Source organism: Manacus candei, unplaced genomic scaffold (genome assembly GCF_025592945.1).
Source record: "Manacus candei isolate 608988 ecotype Guabito, Panama unplaced genomic scaffold, ASM2559294v1 h1tg000017l, whole genome shotgun sequence".
NCBI lineage: Eukaryota > Metazoa > Chordata > Aves > Passeriformes > Pipridae > Manacus > Manacus candei.
The window spans coordinates 19,946,900-19,964,073 of record NW_026138065.1 but is presented as its reverse complement, the minus strand read 5'-3'; the positions used below and the strand labels follow the sequence as shown (position 1 = coordinate 19,964,073).

The following is a 17,174-nucleotide window of genomic DNA, read 5'->3' as shown; positions in this document are numbered from 1 at the left end:
GCCGGGGCCGGGGCCGGGGCCGGTCACCCCGGGGGCGGTCACTTCGGGGGCGGAGCGGGGCCGGGGGGCCGGGCCCCGGCGGTGAAGACCGGTGCTGAAACATCGATGAAATCGCGCTATGTGTGAACCCGTGCTGGTTTTTCTTTCTAATTTTTTTCTAATAATTCTTTCTAATATTTATTTATTTACGCTCTAATATTTATTTATTTACCTCTTTAATGCAGTTCACGTGTGTTACCAAGTGCTCCCGTGTCACCGCCCAGTTTATATCATAATATTCGCGTTTTATCAGGTGAATAAAAGGCTGAGAGGCCAAGACTGAGTTACAGTGTGGCAATAGTCTCGCTACTAAATCTGGAGATGCATTAGCGTGGTTTGTTTCTATGAGAATGCATTTAATGTTGTTGTGGCTGTACTTTAATTATGCGTTAAAGGTATTTTTAATGATGCAGTGATAACTTGTCAGTGTGATTTCCTGATGTAGGGAAAAAAGTATAAACTTAAAGCTACCATTGCTATATCTTGTAGCCAAGTCTCATGTTCCAACTACGAGCGGCTGACACAATCCATTACCCTTTGTCACATCTCAGCAATTCTTCCCAAACTTTGCCCTGTCGGCTCTGCCCCAAGTTGGTTGGCTGATTGATTGAGGAATGCTAGCTGGAATGGTACAGCTGCTTTCTTACAGTGACATTAAAGGGAGATGACTACTCATGTCCCTACTTGTAACTACAAAGTCACAAGTGTTTTATGGTAGGTTTGTAACATGATGTAGTTAGCCATGTTTGCAGGGTGCTATTGCTTGATCCTTGTTTTGAAATCAGCCTGTTATGGTCAAATTATATACTTTTGAAAAACCTTTGATTTACTTGCATTTCCTAGAATGTGTCGGGATAATATTGTCCAGACTCTTCCTGCCTTGGGAATATTGGGGTCTTTGAAGAGCTGTTTTTGTGGCAACTTTTGGCAGATTACAATCAAAAATGGGAGAAAACAAGCTGTGACTCCTTTATGCTTGCTGGTCTCTCTCTCCAAGAGTTGGAAAGAAAGATCAGTAAGGAGAAGGTCAAAGCAAAGGTGGTTGACTGCCTGCAAGTGCCTCAACAATTGAGGATTTGTAATCGCTCAGTTTAATGTACACGAAAGAATTCACATAAGAAAACATGCACAAATGCCAGAGCCACAGGAAAATCTTGAACCAACATTTGTGCTTTTGGGACACAAAATCGATAAGAAAACTTGCAGGAAGATGGTATTTGTTGTTTTAGTTCTTCTAAAGCTGGCTATCTGAGGCTTTTTAGCTTTGTTTTGTACAGGTGTGAAGTTTGGGCATATGTGCAGGATTATGACTGCACATGTCTGACAGTTCTTAACTACTAATACAGCCACTGAAAATTTTAGTAAGCTGCTATAGCTTTCAGGAATGCTAAATTGTTACAAGTGTCATGAAGGTAACCACCTGAAAGGAAGAAAGATTCCTTGTCAGCACAGGTGAGAGGAGAATTGTCTAAAGCATTTGACCTTTTTGTTTCTGTTATTTGCATGACTGCTGAGGGCAGCAATGTAACCAATGCATTCAGAATGTGCAACTTGGGCCAGTCTGAAGATTCTTTTTATGAACCTACCAGTTTTTTGTTCTTGGAGATTATGCCTTCCTTCTTAAAAACCTATTTTCCAAGTCATAGTTTCAGGGAGAAAGGTCGTGTTTGGGCAGGAGGGAAGGGATTCCTGGAGTGCAAAGTGGATTGCAACAGAAAGGAAGGGAATTAAGGAGTGGCGAATTTGTAAACAAGGAAGGCGAAGCAGTTGCTTCTTCCCTTCTACTGAAATTGCTAAAAGGCTTTAGTGGAAACAGAAGCTCAAAAAGGAAACAGCTTTCACTATCCATGAATTAACTCAGCTTAAAACCCACATGGCTTCTGAGGTTGCTCCACACAGGTTTGATGCCTCTTGCAATCATCTTTGTTAGTGCAAGTTCTTGGAATTCATTGCTTAAAATCAGGCTCTTGGACTGTGGACTTGTGTAAGTCATTATTATTACCTTACAGTGAGGGATAATGACAGTACTACCTGTTGAGTGGTGAGCCATGGGAAAGTAAAGACAGTTTATTCAGAAGAAAATAGCTTCCTAAAACTGTGTGGGTTTACATGCTTATATTACTATAGAATCGTTTGGGTTGGAAAAGACCTCTAAAATTATAGAGTCCAACCATTAACCCAGCACTGCCACCATCACCAAAACATGTCTTTAAGTGCCACATCTACACATCTTTTAAATACCTCCAGGGATGGTGACTCAACCTTTTCCCTGGGCAGCCTGATCCAGTGCTTGACAATTCTTTCTGTGAAGTTTTCCAAACATCCAATCTAAACCTCCCCTGGTGCAACTTAGGCTGTGTCCTCTCATCCTATAGCTTGTTACTTGAGAGGTGAGACCACTCCCCACCTTGCTACAGCCTCCTTTCAGGTAGTTGTAGAGACCAAAGAGTTCTCTGCTCACCCTCCTTTCCAGGCTAAACAACCACAGCCCCCTCAGCTGCTCCTTATAAGATCTGTGCTCCAGACCCTTCACCAGCTTTGTTGCTCTTTGGATTCTCTCCAGTACCTCAGTGTCTTTCTTGTATGTTATGCCCATCTCACCTATGAAATTTCTAGCTCATGAAAAGTATTGCAGATCACATGTTTGGCCTCTTTATCTTATGGTGACAGTTACATGCTTTCAGATTTTTTTTGGAAAGAGCATTTTGACAGTTGCCTGTACTGGCAATGTTACTTTACACCATTTAAAATCAGTGTCTTTTTAAGTATTTTTAGAAACAGGTCAGACAGATTTGTGATGCTTTTTCAGAAAAATTATGAATATATAATATGTGTAGTGTGAAACACAGAGAAAATGGGGTGACCTCTTTGGCAATATCCAGCTTGGAAACTTGTGCTTTAATGTGAGGTTTATAATTTCCTTTGGTATGAATGTTCCATAAAGAAAAGTAGCTCTTTGTCTTCATAAACACATTAAGAAAAGCTTGCCTGGAATCAAGGTAATTTCAGATAAATTACTCCTCTTGGAGTCTGTTCGCGCCTCTGCTGCAAAAATATATAGGTGTCATCTGTCAAGTACTGTGTTTCTTTTACATTAAACACAACTAGGCCTGCTGGGTGGTAAGTGGGAGGCTTAGAGTGGACAGGGTGAGATTTATTATTTCTTTTAGACTGATGGTTGTTGCTGTGTTTAATTCAACATTCTTGAATTTTCCAAAGACTTCACATTTTACTAGAACCAGTAGAAGATGGTGAAAGTTGTGGGTTTTCTACAGTTCTAGAAAATCAGGCCTTCAGTCTCAAGCTAGCACTTATTAGTATTTCTGAATTCTAGTTTTAATTTTTTATTAAGTCAGAAATCAGTAAAAATTTGTTCTATAGCTGACCAGTAAAATGCAACAATAAAGCATTCGCTAACTGCCTTGCTGGTGTTAATATCCCCCACTGGAGAGTTGAGATTTTTTCTTTGTTTTCTTTATTTTTATAGGGCTGCCTTCCAGTTACAGCTTTCAAGAGTTATCTGCTTTCCAGATCTGAATGGAATTCTTCTGCATCAGGACAGTCAGTAACTTATTCTTGGGAGATGCAGAAAGTCATTTTGTAGATTCTTTTGGAAGTCTAAGGACTTCCACAGATGTAGATCCTTTTTCCTATTTAAATACCTGCCACCAGCTGATCAAATCATGCTCTTCTGAAACCTTTGCCAAAATTTGATTTGTACAGTGTTGGTGGTAGATATGTTGAATGGAGTTGGGAATGTTAGGACTTGGCACTGTGTTAAAAATAGTATTTTGAAATGAATTATTTGCTGCACTGTAGGAAGGCTTATTCAGGAACAAGCATAATGGGTTGGTGCTAACATCCATCTTGTCCAGTACTTTGATCCTGACAGTTATGAACAGCAAAGGCTACAGAGGAACTAATTTTGGGGCTGGTGCCATAATCTTCATTCTATGTTGGCAAGAAGCCTATTCTTGGTCTTCTAAAGATTTGCTGAAGCTCTGAAGCATAAAGCTTGCTATCTTTTGAAGAAAAAAAAAAACAATTTTGATTCCTCTGGTTGCGTTATGAAAACATCTGCTCCACCTTCACATATTTGTAGATTCTTGTCTCAGTGACTTTCCATAGCAGTGAGTTCTACTGACACTATATGGTGATTTTTTTTTTCCTTTAAAGGAAAGTTTTTTTTCTTTTTCTTAGCAGGAGGGACAATTGTTCCTGATGAGCCCTTTCAGTATCATTATTTCATTTCTCTGCAGTTAATCTAAATATCTAGTAAGCTGTACAAAAATTAAAGAGGTTGATTATCATGACAGACTGTGGGAAAAGCCTGAGTTTAGCTGGCTTAATCTTGTCTTATGTAGGCAACTTGGGACAATAGATCATTGTAGAAAGTTGTTTTACAGACATCATTTAAGCCACTTATATTTTTGCATACCCTCTTCAAAGTAAATTTTGGTAATAGCTGGCAGTATGCCTTTGAATCAAAACATTGACATTCACTATTGTCAGTGAATGTTCTCTGTGTATGAATAGCCTGTGTACATGGCTGAAATGGTAGCATCTTTTTATGAATAATTTGTGTTTAGAGCCAGTTGTTTCCCACAGAAAGAAAAAAAGGCATTATAATTGTTTTGGTAAGCTGGTGTACTTTTGCTTTGTCCTATCTTACTTTTGCATACAGTTATCTAAACTACTTTTCATAGGACTGTTCAGCAGAAAGCAGGTATCACCTAATTGTTACTTACAGCTGTTGGACTTCTGTAAGAAATGTTATTTTGTTTCTCCTCCATGATATCTACATTTTTGTGGGTTCGTTTGTTGTGGGTTTTTGTTCATTTTTTAATGCAAAGCAAAGCAAGTGCTTTTATTCCATGCACTTGGTGAAATGTGTGCTAAACTTGTGCTTTATTCTTTCTTGTCAGGTTGTCCCTTGCTGTTGTACTTGAAGAGGTGACCATTTGCTGTGAGTTAGTAGTGTTTATTCTCTCTCCTATGTGTTTCTCCTCCTTCTCCTTCTGTGAAATAACACTACAAAAGGAAAATATACTGTGCAAGATTTTCTCCTTGGAGTTAATAAACGCTCACTTCATTGAGAAAGATGTTCTTTAAAACATACGAGAATAAAATAAAAAAAAGATACTCTGGTATGTTACTATGCTGTGTGCCTAAACCTGAAAAAGAGGTAACCTTGCCCCAAACAGCTTACAGTTTGTTGAGGATCCAGCCAGTGTGTGTAATCAACACTAGGAAAACCAAGAGAGAATAAAGGAAACATCAGTTATATGTTAACATGAACAAACTTTCTAAAATTGCTGTCACCCAACCCCGTACTGCCCATCCATTTAAGACACAGTGTCATTGCAGGAGTAATCTTGAGGGATGTGAAAGAACCAAAGAAAGTAGTGTTAAGAACTTCACTTGAGGAAGAAGATGTATCTCTGCATATGGAAAAAAAGTGTAAAGAGTGTTGTAGTAACCTGTAGTGACAGCTTGTTTTGCTGTATGTCTTGGGCCTTGGGCTGTCAGAATATTTTATGCCGTAGCATACTGGAACCTCCTGCTAAGTTTTGTTCTCCATAGCTTCTCTTACCTGGCTTTGTGTGATTTAAGGGTGGGGAGAAGGGCTATAAAGTGGAAAATAACTCTGACTATGTATGACCAAAAAAGTCCCTGAGGTATTACAAGAGTTTATATTTCTGTTTTCCACTTCGTTGTTTCTATAGAAAAGTATATACTGTTTCTTAGAAGTCCCTGTGTTGTGGAGTTGTGCTGGATTTTGGAGGTCAGTGTGGCTGGACTATGTAGATATCAAAACATTCAAGTATCATATCTTTCCCTAGTGTAACTATTGTTTGGCTGATGTAATGATCTACAGCCCAGATATGTAGTTTAGGAAGGATCAGCAAGAGGTTCCATTTTGAAAATATCTGTCAGACGGAATTGCAAGCAATAAAAATATAATCATTAGTTAATTTTTTTCTGATATATATATAAGATTTATTTTTCCACATAGAAATTGTTATTATAATACAATTTTACTGGATTTTTCTACAAGTACAAATGGTCCTCTTAAGTGTAGTCTGTTAAAAAAAGTAGCAACTCAACAAAAACCAAATCAATATGGATGTATCCGGCTCTTCAGATTGTATTATATAATGTTTCCAGCGATTACATTCTCTCTTCTTCTGTCTGAGGCAGATAAAACTGCATAAATATAAAACTGAAATCTGCAATATTTTGCATTTGAAGGTATGGATAAATACATAAAGGGTCAGTCTACAGTAGGAAAATTCTCCTTGGGAAGATTAAACAGTTCACAAAATTTCTGACAGAGTGTTTGTTAAACAGAGAGGAAAAACAAAAGCTCATGCCTATATAACTTTAGGGTGAAAATGCTGGATATCACTAGGACCTTACTATCATAGGTTTCCACATAATTTTTAGAAAAATACCCACTCAGCTTCATTCTCAGCCAGTGCATTACATTCTCTTACGCTGGAGGTGAAGTTTTTACTTGTTCATATGTAGTTCACTCTCTTTCATCTAAATTACATCCCTTTTAGTAAAGATGGCTTTTATCTTCGGTTTAGAGGTCTACCTAATTAAAACTTGAAATATGTTATAGTTTGGGAGCCTGTTATGAAGTCCATGTGTGTTAGACTTCTAGTGTTCTGAAAAACCAAAGAAATGATCCAGGTTTCAGAGTTGCACTCTGAGCCATTGCCAGAGATCCACTCCCTATGGATACTGCGGAACTGTCAAGGGCATTTTTGATAGATGTTGCTTCTGCTGATGTTCACGTGTAAATGCTCACTTCTAACAAGCCTGTGTCCCAACCCACCCACTCATTCCCTAACTTCACCTTCCTATATGCCATGTGCTGTATTTTGGTTAGGTAGCTGCAGATAGGTCTGAATATTACGCTGCATCTTTTTTTAAAGAATGTCCTGATATTTCACTGTACTGTGTGATACTTTACACAGAAGTTTTTGTATTAATTAACTGGTAGCAATCTTTGCTTGACAGTAATTGATGGAAGCACAAAAAGGGATCCTGTTCTAGTTGGATTGTAAAAAAATTAACCAAAATTAGAAAAGGCATAACCCACTCCCCCATAGCAAGTATGCAAGTGTTTATGAAAATTGTAGCCCACGTGATACTAGCCACTAGGTATAGATATGAGTCCAGTGCTGATAAAGGCCATGAAAAAAATACCTTTAAGATATGATCAAATTTAGAAAATTAGTAATTTTTTCTCAGTGCAACTGCAGGAGATAACAATAAGAGATTAGTTAGAATGAGAAAATATGTAATCACTATATTTAAATTTTAAATTTAAAAAATTGGTAGTACTAAGGTAGTAACAAAGTGTTTGGGTTATTTTTTTTTCTTTCTTTTTTTTCTTCCTATCCAGATTTGTGTTCCTGAGTTGTTTGGCTACTTCTATTTATTCCTCCCACTGTCAAAGAATGCAACAAAGTTCTGTCTACACAGAAAGGAAATGCTACAAGTAATCCAGCCTGTTGACAGGAAGATAAGTAAGTGGGAAATATGTGATGAGATGTTAGGCTCAATAAAACTATGAAATGAAGTGAGAAGGGTTTGTTTTGCTTTGTTTTCTTCTCTGTTCTAGGGAGGGGTTTTTTTGGAGGTGAGGCTGGTTTCTGTCTGTTGATAAACCTTCTAAAATTGAAAAAGTAGAAGGAACTGGTAACAGTCAGTAAAGTTGTAAGGTAAGAGATCAACTTTATAGCATATATAACTCCAAAGCCGGAATTCTGAGCACATGTAAGGCAAAAGGTACAAAACACAAACCCTGTTCAAGAAACTTATTCACTGTGTTGAGAATAATTTTATACTGGTGTGCAAGTTTCGAGCTGCCTTCCCGCCAATTCTCCGAAACTTGACAACAAGGCCTGCTTCCCAGAGAGGGAAGAAAAAACGAACCACAGGAAAAAAACTGAAAGAAGTTTGAACAAAACAGGATTCTATCAAAAATAGATATTTACAATTATATATATATAATTTGAATATATTATCCACAACAGGGAGCTCCCGAGGGGGGAAAAAAGGGAAAAGGGAGGGGGAAACAGGGATAAAAAGAAGCCTAAACCCAAATATCTCCTAAATATACCCGTTAATAGAGAGCTAGTCAATAAATATAAAAGCCGAATTAAATACTTCCCTGATCGGGACAGCAGAGCTGTGCAAGGCAGCAGCCAACTCCCCCACGCCTCCTGGAGAGACCAGAGATAACGGCAGGTCTGAGTAGCAGGCCCTGGCCTATATAAGAAACCTGTCTACGGAGAGACCTGTCGCCTTCAGCCACCGGAAGAGAGAAGAGAGCGAACTCTCTTATCTGTGGCTTTTTATATGTTGTGTTATGGAAAGGAATAGCATGGAATACTTCCTAAGTCATTCCCCTAGTTCCTTCCTGGTTACAAGCTGGTCTCCAGGAAGGCCTAGGGTGAAAACTATCACATTCTCCACCCCTTATTCCATACTATTTCTTTACGCAACACCTGTGTCTCACATTTGCCCATACCCCACACATATATATACATATATAGTCCATGTTTATTTTTCCGAAGGCTGTCATCTGTCGTTGAAGACCAGCATCAACAGCAGCTCGGTTTGGATTCTTGGCCCTTTCGTCACAATCACAGTTCTGGTTTAGGGCTGGCTCACTGGTTTGGGCTGTGTCATCATCGGGCATCCTTGGATACCAGTATCAGCTTTGTTCAGGTCTTTTTCGTCTGGTGTCTGGTCTCCTGTAAAACACAACTTAAGGCACAGAATTAGTTTTTCCTCAGGGTTAGGTTTCCTTGAGGCACACATTGGATCTCTCCATCCTTCCTCATAACCCACCAGGTATTTCCGGGCCCTTGAGCGAAAACAATCCCACAAATGGGTTTGTCTTGGCCTGAGGGAGGAGTAATCCAAATGGCCTTACCTAACATACCTTTTAGATGGATCGCTGAAACTTTGTCTCCATCTGCAGTGTGGAGGGATTCTGCTTGGGCTCAACTGATAGAGCCTCTAGTATTTACTAGCCAGGTGGCCTTGGCTAAGTTCTATCCCAATTTTTGTAAGTTCCCCCACCTAGTGCCTTTAGAGTTGTCTTCAACAGTCCATTACATCTTTCTACTTTTCCTGCAGCAGGTGCATGATATGGAATGTGATATACCCATTCAATACCATGCTCCTGTGCCCAAGTGGCCACTAGACTGTTCTTGAAATGAGTCCCATTGTCTGACTCAATCTGCTCTGGAGTACCATGTCTCCACAGAACCTGCTTCTCGAGACCTAGAATGGTGTTTTGGGCTGTTGCATGCGGTACCGAATATGTCTCTAGCCATCCTGTGGTTGCTTCCACCATGGTAAGCACATAGCGTTTACCTTGGCGGGTCTGTGGCAACGTGATATAATCAACCTGCCAGGCCTCCCCATATTTATATTTCTCCCAGCATCCACCATACCATAGGGGCTTCAGCCTTTTTGCCTGCTTAATAGCGGCACAGGTTTCACAGTCATGGATAACTTGAGAGGTAACATCCATGGCTAAATCCACCCCTCGGTCTCGTGCCCATCTCGGCCCTGATGACCTGAAGCATCATGGGCCCATCGGGTTAGGAACACTTCTCCCTTCTGCTGCCAGTCTAGGTCTGCTAGCTCTGACCTGTGCAGCTCGGTCTGCCTGTCTGTTATTAGCATGTTCCTCATTAGCTCGTCTCTTGGGCACGTGGGCATCTACATGGTGGACTCTTACATTCAGTTTCTTCACTCTGGCAGCGATGTCTTGCCACAGATCAGCAGCCCAGATGGGTTTTCCTCTACGCCTCCAATTCATCTTCTTCCACCAGTCTAGCCATCCCCACAGGGCATTGGCTATCATCCATGAATCAGTGTACAGGTAGAGCCTTGGCCATCCTTCTCTTTCTGCAATATCTAGGGCCAATTGGACAGCTTTGAGTTCCACAAACTGACTCGATTCGCCCTTACCTTCAGTGGCTTCCGCCACTTGTCGGGTGGGACTCCAAACAGCTGCTTTCCACTTCTGGCTCCTCCCTACAATACGGCAGGAACCATCGCTGAAAGGGGCATAGTGTGTCTCTTCATCTGGCAGCTGATCATATGACGGAGCTTCTTCAGCTCGACTCACTGGCTCTTCTTCACCTGCCAGACTGAAGTTCCCACCTTCAGGCCAATTGGTTATGATTTCCAAAATGCCAGGGCGATTCGAATTCCCGATTTGGACACGTTGCGTAATCAAAGCAATCCACTTGCTCCGTGTGGCATCGGTGGCATGATGCGTAGAGGGCACCTTCCCTTTGAACATCCAGCTCAACACTGGTAATTGGGGTGCCAGGAAGAGCTGTGCTTCGGTACCAACTACCTCTGAAGCTGCTTGTATGCCTTCATACGCCGCTAAGATTTCCTTTTCCACAGGGGTGTAATTGGCCTCAGAACCTCTGTAGCTTCGGCTCCAGAAACCCAGTGGTCGCCCTCACGTCTCGCCAGGCACCTTTTGCCAGAGGCTCCAGGAGCGACCTTTGTCTCCAGCTGCAGAGTAGAGCACATTCTTTATATCTGGTCCGGTTCTGACTGGTCCAAGAGCCACGGCATGTGCAATCTCTTGCTTGATCTGCCTGAAAGCTTGTTGTTGTTCAGGACCCCATTGGAAATTGTTCTTTTTACGGGTCACAAAGTAAAGAGGGCTCACAATCTGACTGTATTCTGGGATGTGCATCCTCCAGAAGCCTATGGCTCCCAGAAAAGCTTGGGTTTCTTTCTTGTTTGTCGGTGGAGCCATTGCTACAATCTTGTTGATTACGTCTGTTGGTATCTGGCGTCGTCCATCTTGCCATGTCACCCCTAGGAATTGGATCTCTCGGGCAGGTCCCTTGACCTTGCTCTTCTTGATGGCAAAACCGCCCTCGAGGAGAATCTGGATGATCGTCTGTCCTTTCTTGAAAACTTCTTCTGCTGTGTCCCCCCAAACAATGATGTCATTGATGTACTGGATGTGTTCGGGAGCCTTACCCTTCTCTAGTGTGGCCTGAATCAGTCCATGGCAAATGGTTGGACTGTGTTTCCACCCCTAGGGCAGTCGATTCCAGGTGTATTGAACGCCCCTCCAGGTGAAAGCAAACTGTGACCTGCACTCTGCTGCTAAGGGAATGGAGAAAAATGCGTTGGCAATGTCGATGGTAGCATACCACTTTGCTGTCTTGGACTCCAGCTCGTACTGGAGCTCCAACATATATGGCACGGCAGCACTCAATGGTGGCGTGACTTCATTTAAGCAACGATAGTCCACAGTCAGTCTCCATTCTCCATCAGACTTACGAACAGGCCAGATGGGGCTGTTGAAGGGTGAATGGATTCTGCTGACCACCCCTTGGCTCTCCAACTTCCAAATAATTTTGTGGATAGGGATCACAGCATCTCGGTTTGTCTGATACTGTTGTCTGTGTACAGTTGTCGTGGCTATTGGCACATCTTGATCTTTAACTCGCAGTAGTCCTACAATGGAAGGGTCTTCTGAGAAGCCAGAAAGGGCAGACAATTGCTTGGACTCCTCTTCAATCACCGTGGCTACACCAAATGCCCACCGGTACTCTTTCGGGTCCTTGAAGTATCCTCTTCTTAGATAGTCCATACCAAGAATACAAGGGGCTTCTGGCCCCGTCACAATGGGATGCTTTTCCCATTGGTCTCCTGTCAAGCTCATGTTGGCCTCTACTACTGACAACTCTTGAGACCCTCCTGTCACTCCAGAAATAGAAACAGTCTCGGTACTCTTATGCTCCAAAGGCATTAAAGTACACTGGGCTCCTGTATCTATCAAGGCCCGGTATCTCTGAGGATCCGATGTGCCAGGCCATCGAACCCACACAGCCCGGTAAACCCGATTATCTTCTTGGTCCCTTTCCTTCTCCTGGCAGAAGGCAGGGCCCCTCTACTGGTCTTGATCAGAGCACTCGTTGGACTTTGACTTCTTAGAGGCCTTTTTACCATCGTTGAAGTGGACTTCCATCTTCTTGTGTTTTGGCGATCGCAGTTTCTTTTCTAAGAAGTCTGCATCTACTACATAAACAACTGTCTTGTCAGTGTCCTTTTGCTTCAGCTCCCTCACTCTAGCTTCAATCTTGGAAGTGGGTTCACCATCCCACTTCTTCATGTTTTCTCCTTTGCTACGAAGGTATGCCCATAGTTGGTTACGTGACCAACGCTTAGGGTTTTCTTTCCTTCGACGTGTGAATGATGGAGATCGTGAGTGAGATCGAGACCAGGATTGAGGTCTAGGTCGAGGTCGTCTTTGTCGATGGCGCCGTGATCGTTCCATTTGCCTTTCTCTGTAATCTCTATACCTTCTGTCATCTCTATCTCTAGGGTCGTACTCATATCTGGAGTATTCATAATCTCTCTCCATTCTTTCCCTGTCATAGGTGTGTTGGTATAAGGGATAGAAGGAGTCTTCTAGATTTTCCTCTATGGTCCTTATCCAAGCACACATGGTGTCCACACTTGGTTCATCCATCTTTGGATGATATGCGGCTATCAAGCAGTTGATATACGGTTTGGGGGCACCTTGAACTACCTTTTTCCACATTGGTTGTGTGCAGGGAACACTCTCGGGAACTTGGATGTCATAATAGTCTGAATCAGAGTAAACGATCTCCAGCATGGCCAATTCCCGTAGATATTGGATGCCTTCTTCCGCAGTCCTCCACCTTCTTGAAGAGCTCGCCAGGGACTCCTTAAATGGGTATCTCACCCTCACAGCGTGGAGGATTTTGAGCCAAAGACTGGACGCCATTTTCTCCCTTCCCATTTCTTGTTCTATCACGGGGTCTCTGGCAATGGATCCCAGTTGCCGTGCTTCATTACCTTCAATCATGTGACTATCAGCTCCCTTGTCCCAGCATCGCACCAGCCAGGTGAGGACTCGTTCACCAGGCAAGCGCATATAATCTCTCAGTAAATCTCGAAGCTCTCTTGTGGTCAGTGATTGTGTAATTTTGCTTTCTCGCATTATTTCTTGTCCATCTCTCCCATGTAGAATCTTTTCCACCTCCCTCTTTACTCTTCCGCTCTTACGTGGAACTGCTTCCGCCTCCTCTCTGTATCTCTCACGTGGAGGTGGAGACTGGGCATGCCGTGGGGATGAGCTTCTATGTCGTTCATGGCGTGGAGATGGACTTCTATGCCGTTCACGCTGCGGAGATGGACTTCTATGCCGTTCATACCATGGGGATGGACTCCTACGTTGTTCACGCCACAGAGATGAACTTCTACGTCGTTCACGCCGTGGGGATGGACTCCTACATCGTTCGCAATACCCAGTGGGTGGAGGTAGCGAGTAGTCTTTCGAGTGCCAAGATAAGGGCCTCATCCAATCATCCACGCCTCCAAGAGAAGGTTGGGTCCGGAGGGGTAGGGATAATTCTCCCTCAGGTTGAGGGGAATGCTTTGGCCCCTTCTTTGCATCTTTCGTAACACTGAATGTGTAGTCAGGATATAAGTCCTCAAGTGACAATATACCATGGGTCATTTGTTCTATTGCCTTCTTTTCTCTTGATACTGCTCTACTTTCCTTTGGACGCGCCCCTAGTTTTTTTGGGCGCGCTCCTTCTCTTGCAACCATCTCTTCCTCTCTGGCAGCTGCTTCTTCTCCTGCAATTGCTCCTTCCTCAGTCACAGCCACTTCTTCCTCTCTCACAGTCGCACCTTCGTCCATTGCTATTGCTCCTTCCTTGCTCGTAGCCGCTCCTTCGTCCATTGCTGCCGCTCCTTCGTCCATTGCTGCCGTTCCTTCGTCTATTGCTGCTGCTCCTTCGTCTACTACTTCCTGCGTGGATTGGATAGGTTCTTCTGCTCCTTCTTCTTCTTCTCCTCTTTCTTCTTCTTCTGTGCGTTCCGGTTGCAGAAATGGGTCTGTAAGTTTGTGGTAGAGGCTGAAGAAGGTTGAGCCCACACTTCCCATGGTTTACTTTTATTCTCTCTCCTTGTTCCTAAACAACCCTTTGTTTATATAAACAAAGTTTTCTTGGCTGCTCTCCCAGTAATTGTTTTGTAAACAAAGACTGCACTTGGCAGTTTTCCCGGACTCTGGCAGTGTTCCCGGACCTGTTCCCAAAACAATAGACTTGTTCACCAGAATAACACCAAGCTTGCCTGTCTTTCTGGACAATGTTTTCAAAACAGGCCAAACTTAACCAAAATATCCCACTGCTGCCACCAAAAATGTTGTGCAAGTTTCGAGCTGGCTTCCTGCCAAGTCTCTGAAACTTGACAACAAGGCCTGCTTCCCAGAGAGGGAAGAAAAAAATGAACCACAGGAAAAAAACTGAAAGAAGTTTGAACAAAACGGGATTCTATCAAAAATAGATATTTACAATTATATATATATAATTTGAATATATTATCCACAACAGCGAGCTCCCGAGGGGGGAAGAAAGGGAAAAGGGAGGGGGAAACAGGGATAAAAAGAAGCCTAAACCCAAATATCTCCTAAATATACCCGTTAATAGAGAGCTAGTCAATAAATATAAAAACCGAATTAAATACTTCCCTGATCGGGACAGCAGAGCTGTGCAAGGCAGCAGCCAACTCCCCCACGCCTCCTGGAGAGACCGGAGATAACGGCAGGTCTGAGTAGCAGGCCCTGGCCTATATAAGAAACCTGTCTACGGAGAGACCTGTCGCCTTCAGCCACCGGAAGAGAGAAGAGAGCGAACTCTCTTATCTGCGGCTTTTTATATGTTGTGTTATGGAAAGGAATAGCATGGAATACTTCCTAAGTCATTCCCCTAGTTCCTTCCTGGTTACAAGCTGGTCTCCAGGAAGGCCTAGGGTGAAAACTATCATATACTGGGTACTTTCTGAGGTGCATTTCTTGGAGAGGCTGCTGTAAAAAAAGCACTTAGCAGTGCCTTTACCACTGTGAGCCTCACAGGTAGGATGCTTCTGTCCAGAGAAAAAGCAGTGAGGCTTTAAAGACTCTTCTGCTTTTTAAATTTAACTGTAGAGGTTAAGTTATATGTTGTAATTTGGGGAGTTGAACTCACTATTATTTGGGAATTCTTCTTATTATTACATTCTTGGAAACTGCTGTATAGAAGAATACAAGGTTTGTTCAAAAAGTTAATCAAGTGGTTTAGATCAAGGGCAGTGGCTAAAAGGGGATGTTTTAGAGCCAAAATAGGAAAAAAGAAAAAAAGAGAAAGAAGACTTGCTAGCTAGCACAAGCATATTCCTAAGTAGAGTTATTTTTCTGAATCTGGGCCTAAACCAGGTAATTTTTGTTTTTATTCTTTGGACAGCTTATAATGAAAATGTAGGATTAAAAGTGGCTTGTATTGTTGAATTAGGGACTACTAGGCAACAGTTGAGAAATAAAGATGCAATTAGTAACAACACAGTAATTCAACCTGCAGAGCTCCATAACGATGGGTTCCTACACTTATTGTGGACAGAGCATGCAAATAAAATTATTTATTACAATTACTTAGCAGGGGCCCTGCATTCCATTAGAATTCAAGCAAACTGCTCCTGAATTGCTTAATTATGCCTTGTTTTATATTGACCCAGACAAAGGAAAAATGAAGCCAACTGAAGCACACAATAAAAATGTTAATAAAAAATCCTACCAGACCTGGAACCAAAAAAACTATAGTTATTTTCTATCCTTCCTCTGAGTAATAACACTTCAGTGGGTCACTGCCTCTGCTCTGAGCCTGAAAGAGGTGTGACCAGGTCGGGACAGGATTGAGCCCAGAGGACTGAACAGGGACTGCTGCAGTGAGGAGAATGGTGATAGTGCGTGTTGTCCTAATCAGGATGTGTCGTGACTTTTTTTGTATTGTGTTTTGGTAGGTTTTGGGGGGGTTATTTTTCTTTTCTCTCTAAATCTGGAAAGCCAGTGCATCAGCTGCTGTTGAAATAAATGGAGATGGACGTGCTGTCCAAACGGGGAAAATTTTTCTATGCCCTTTTGAGATGTTCTAAGAAGGAACAGTTCCTCCTTGTTAGCCCACACTCCAAATGTTAGATGTATAAATAAAAGACTGGCTGTGTACTCTCTCACGAGTTTTATTTTGAGATTTTTTTCCCCTTCCTTTCAGAACATTAGATTTTTTTAGTTATTTTCCCATATTTGTTATCCATTAAAAGTCTGGAGGAATTTCAGTAATTCCAAAACTGAAGAAGTGTCCATATTTATTTTTTGACAAATTTGTTATGGCTGTTCAGTAATACTAATATATCTCATCTTTTAGGTCTACAGTCTGCTGTGCAACTGGATATTTTGTTGAGTTAAAAGTTTCATTTCATTTTAGACCCCAGAAATAATTGGACCTTTAGGAACCTCAGGCTGAACTTTGCCAATGTCTGAAGCATTTTGGTTAAAATGTGTTGTAGAAATAAATTAAACTGTTTCATTAAGGTGCACAGATGCCTTCCAAATTCTTTCCTTTTGATGGACACACCATGTGCTTGTTAAACTACTGACTTGCCTTAGTTTTAAGGACTAACTTTTGTTTCTCATTGCTTTTCCCACAAGCTAATGAATACTGTTAATGTTAGTCACAAGCAAGTAAGTATTCATATATGTTATTACTGAGAATGGGGCCTTAGACTGCAAAACTTTGGGGGTAAGAATCTGTAGAATAATGATGGCTTTATTGATTTTAATGCAAAAATGAATAAATAAAGTTATAATTGTTTCTCCATCTTAGTTTGAATTCAGAATTTCTTTTTTTTAGTGTCTGTATGTCAGAGTAACTTGTGCATTATCTTCTGTAATTTGCTATTCTATCAGTTTATGTATTTTATTTTGACAGTTTAGCAAAAGACGTGGTAGTATACAAATTGAACTCAATGTAAAGATTGAATGTTCTTTTTATTTTCAGAGGTGGTGGTAGTTTGTTTTAACTCGTTATAATTCTGGGTTTTGACAGTTTATTTTTTACAAAGAACAAAAGGTAGTGTGCAAAACAGAGTAGAAATAAAAAAAAAAACCTGAATAAAACCAGTGCTTTTCAATATAAATTAGCTAAATTCTGAGCATATGAGATGTCCCTAATTGCCATATTTCTTTACTGATTTGATGCTGTGACAGTGAAATG

General features: G+C 41.7%; 1 long non-coding RNA gene across 2 annotated transcripts; it reads left to right on the top strand.

Moving 5' to 3' along the window:
- The first annotated feature begins 24 nt into the window (after positions 1–24).
- On the top strand, positions 25–16,938 carry LOC127469162 (uncharacterized). 2 transcript variants are annotated; one of them, XR_007903874.1, is made up of 6 exons: positions 25–292; positions 4,965–5,005; positions 7,457–7,580; positions 7,676–9,356; positions 11,836–12,986; positions 13,109–16,938. It is a non-coding gene; the product is annotated as an uncharacterized LOC127469162 (long non-coding RNA). The 2 variants fall into 2 exon arrangements; XR_007903873.1 differs by having other exon boundaries at positions 11,836–16,938.
- The last annotated feature ends 236 nt before the right edge of the window (positions 16,939–17,174 follow it).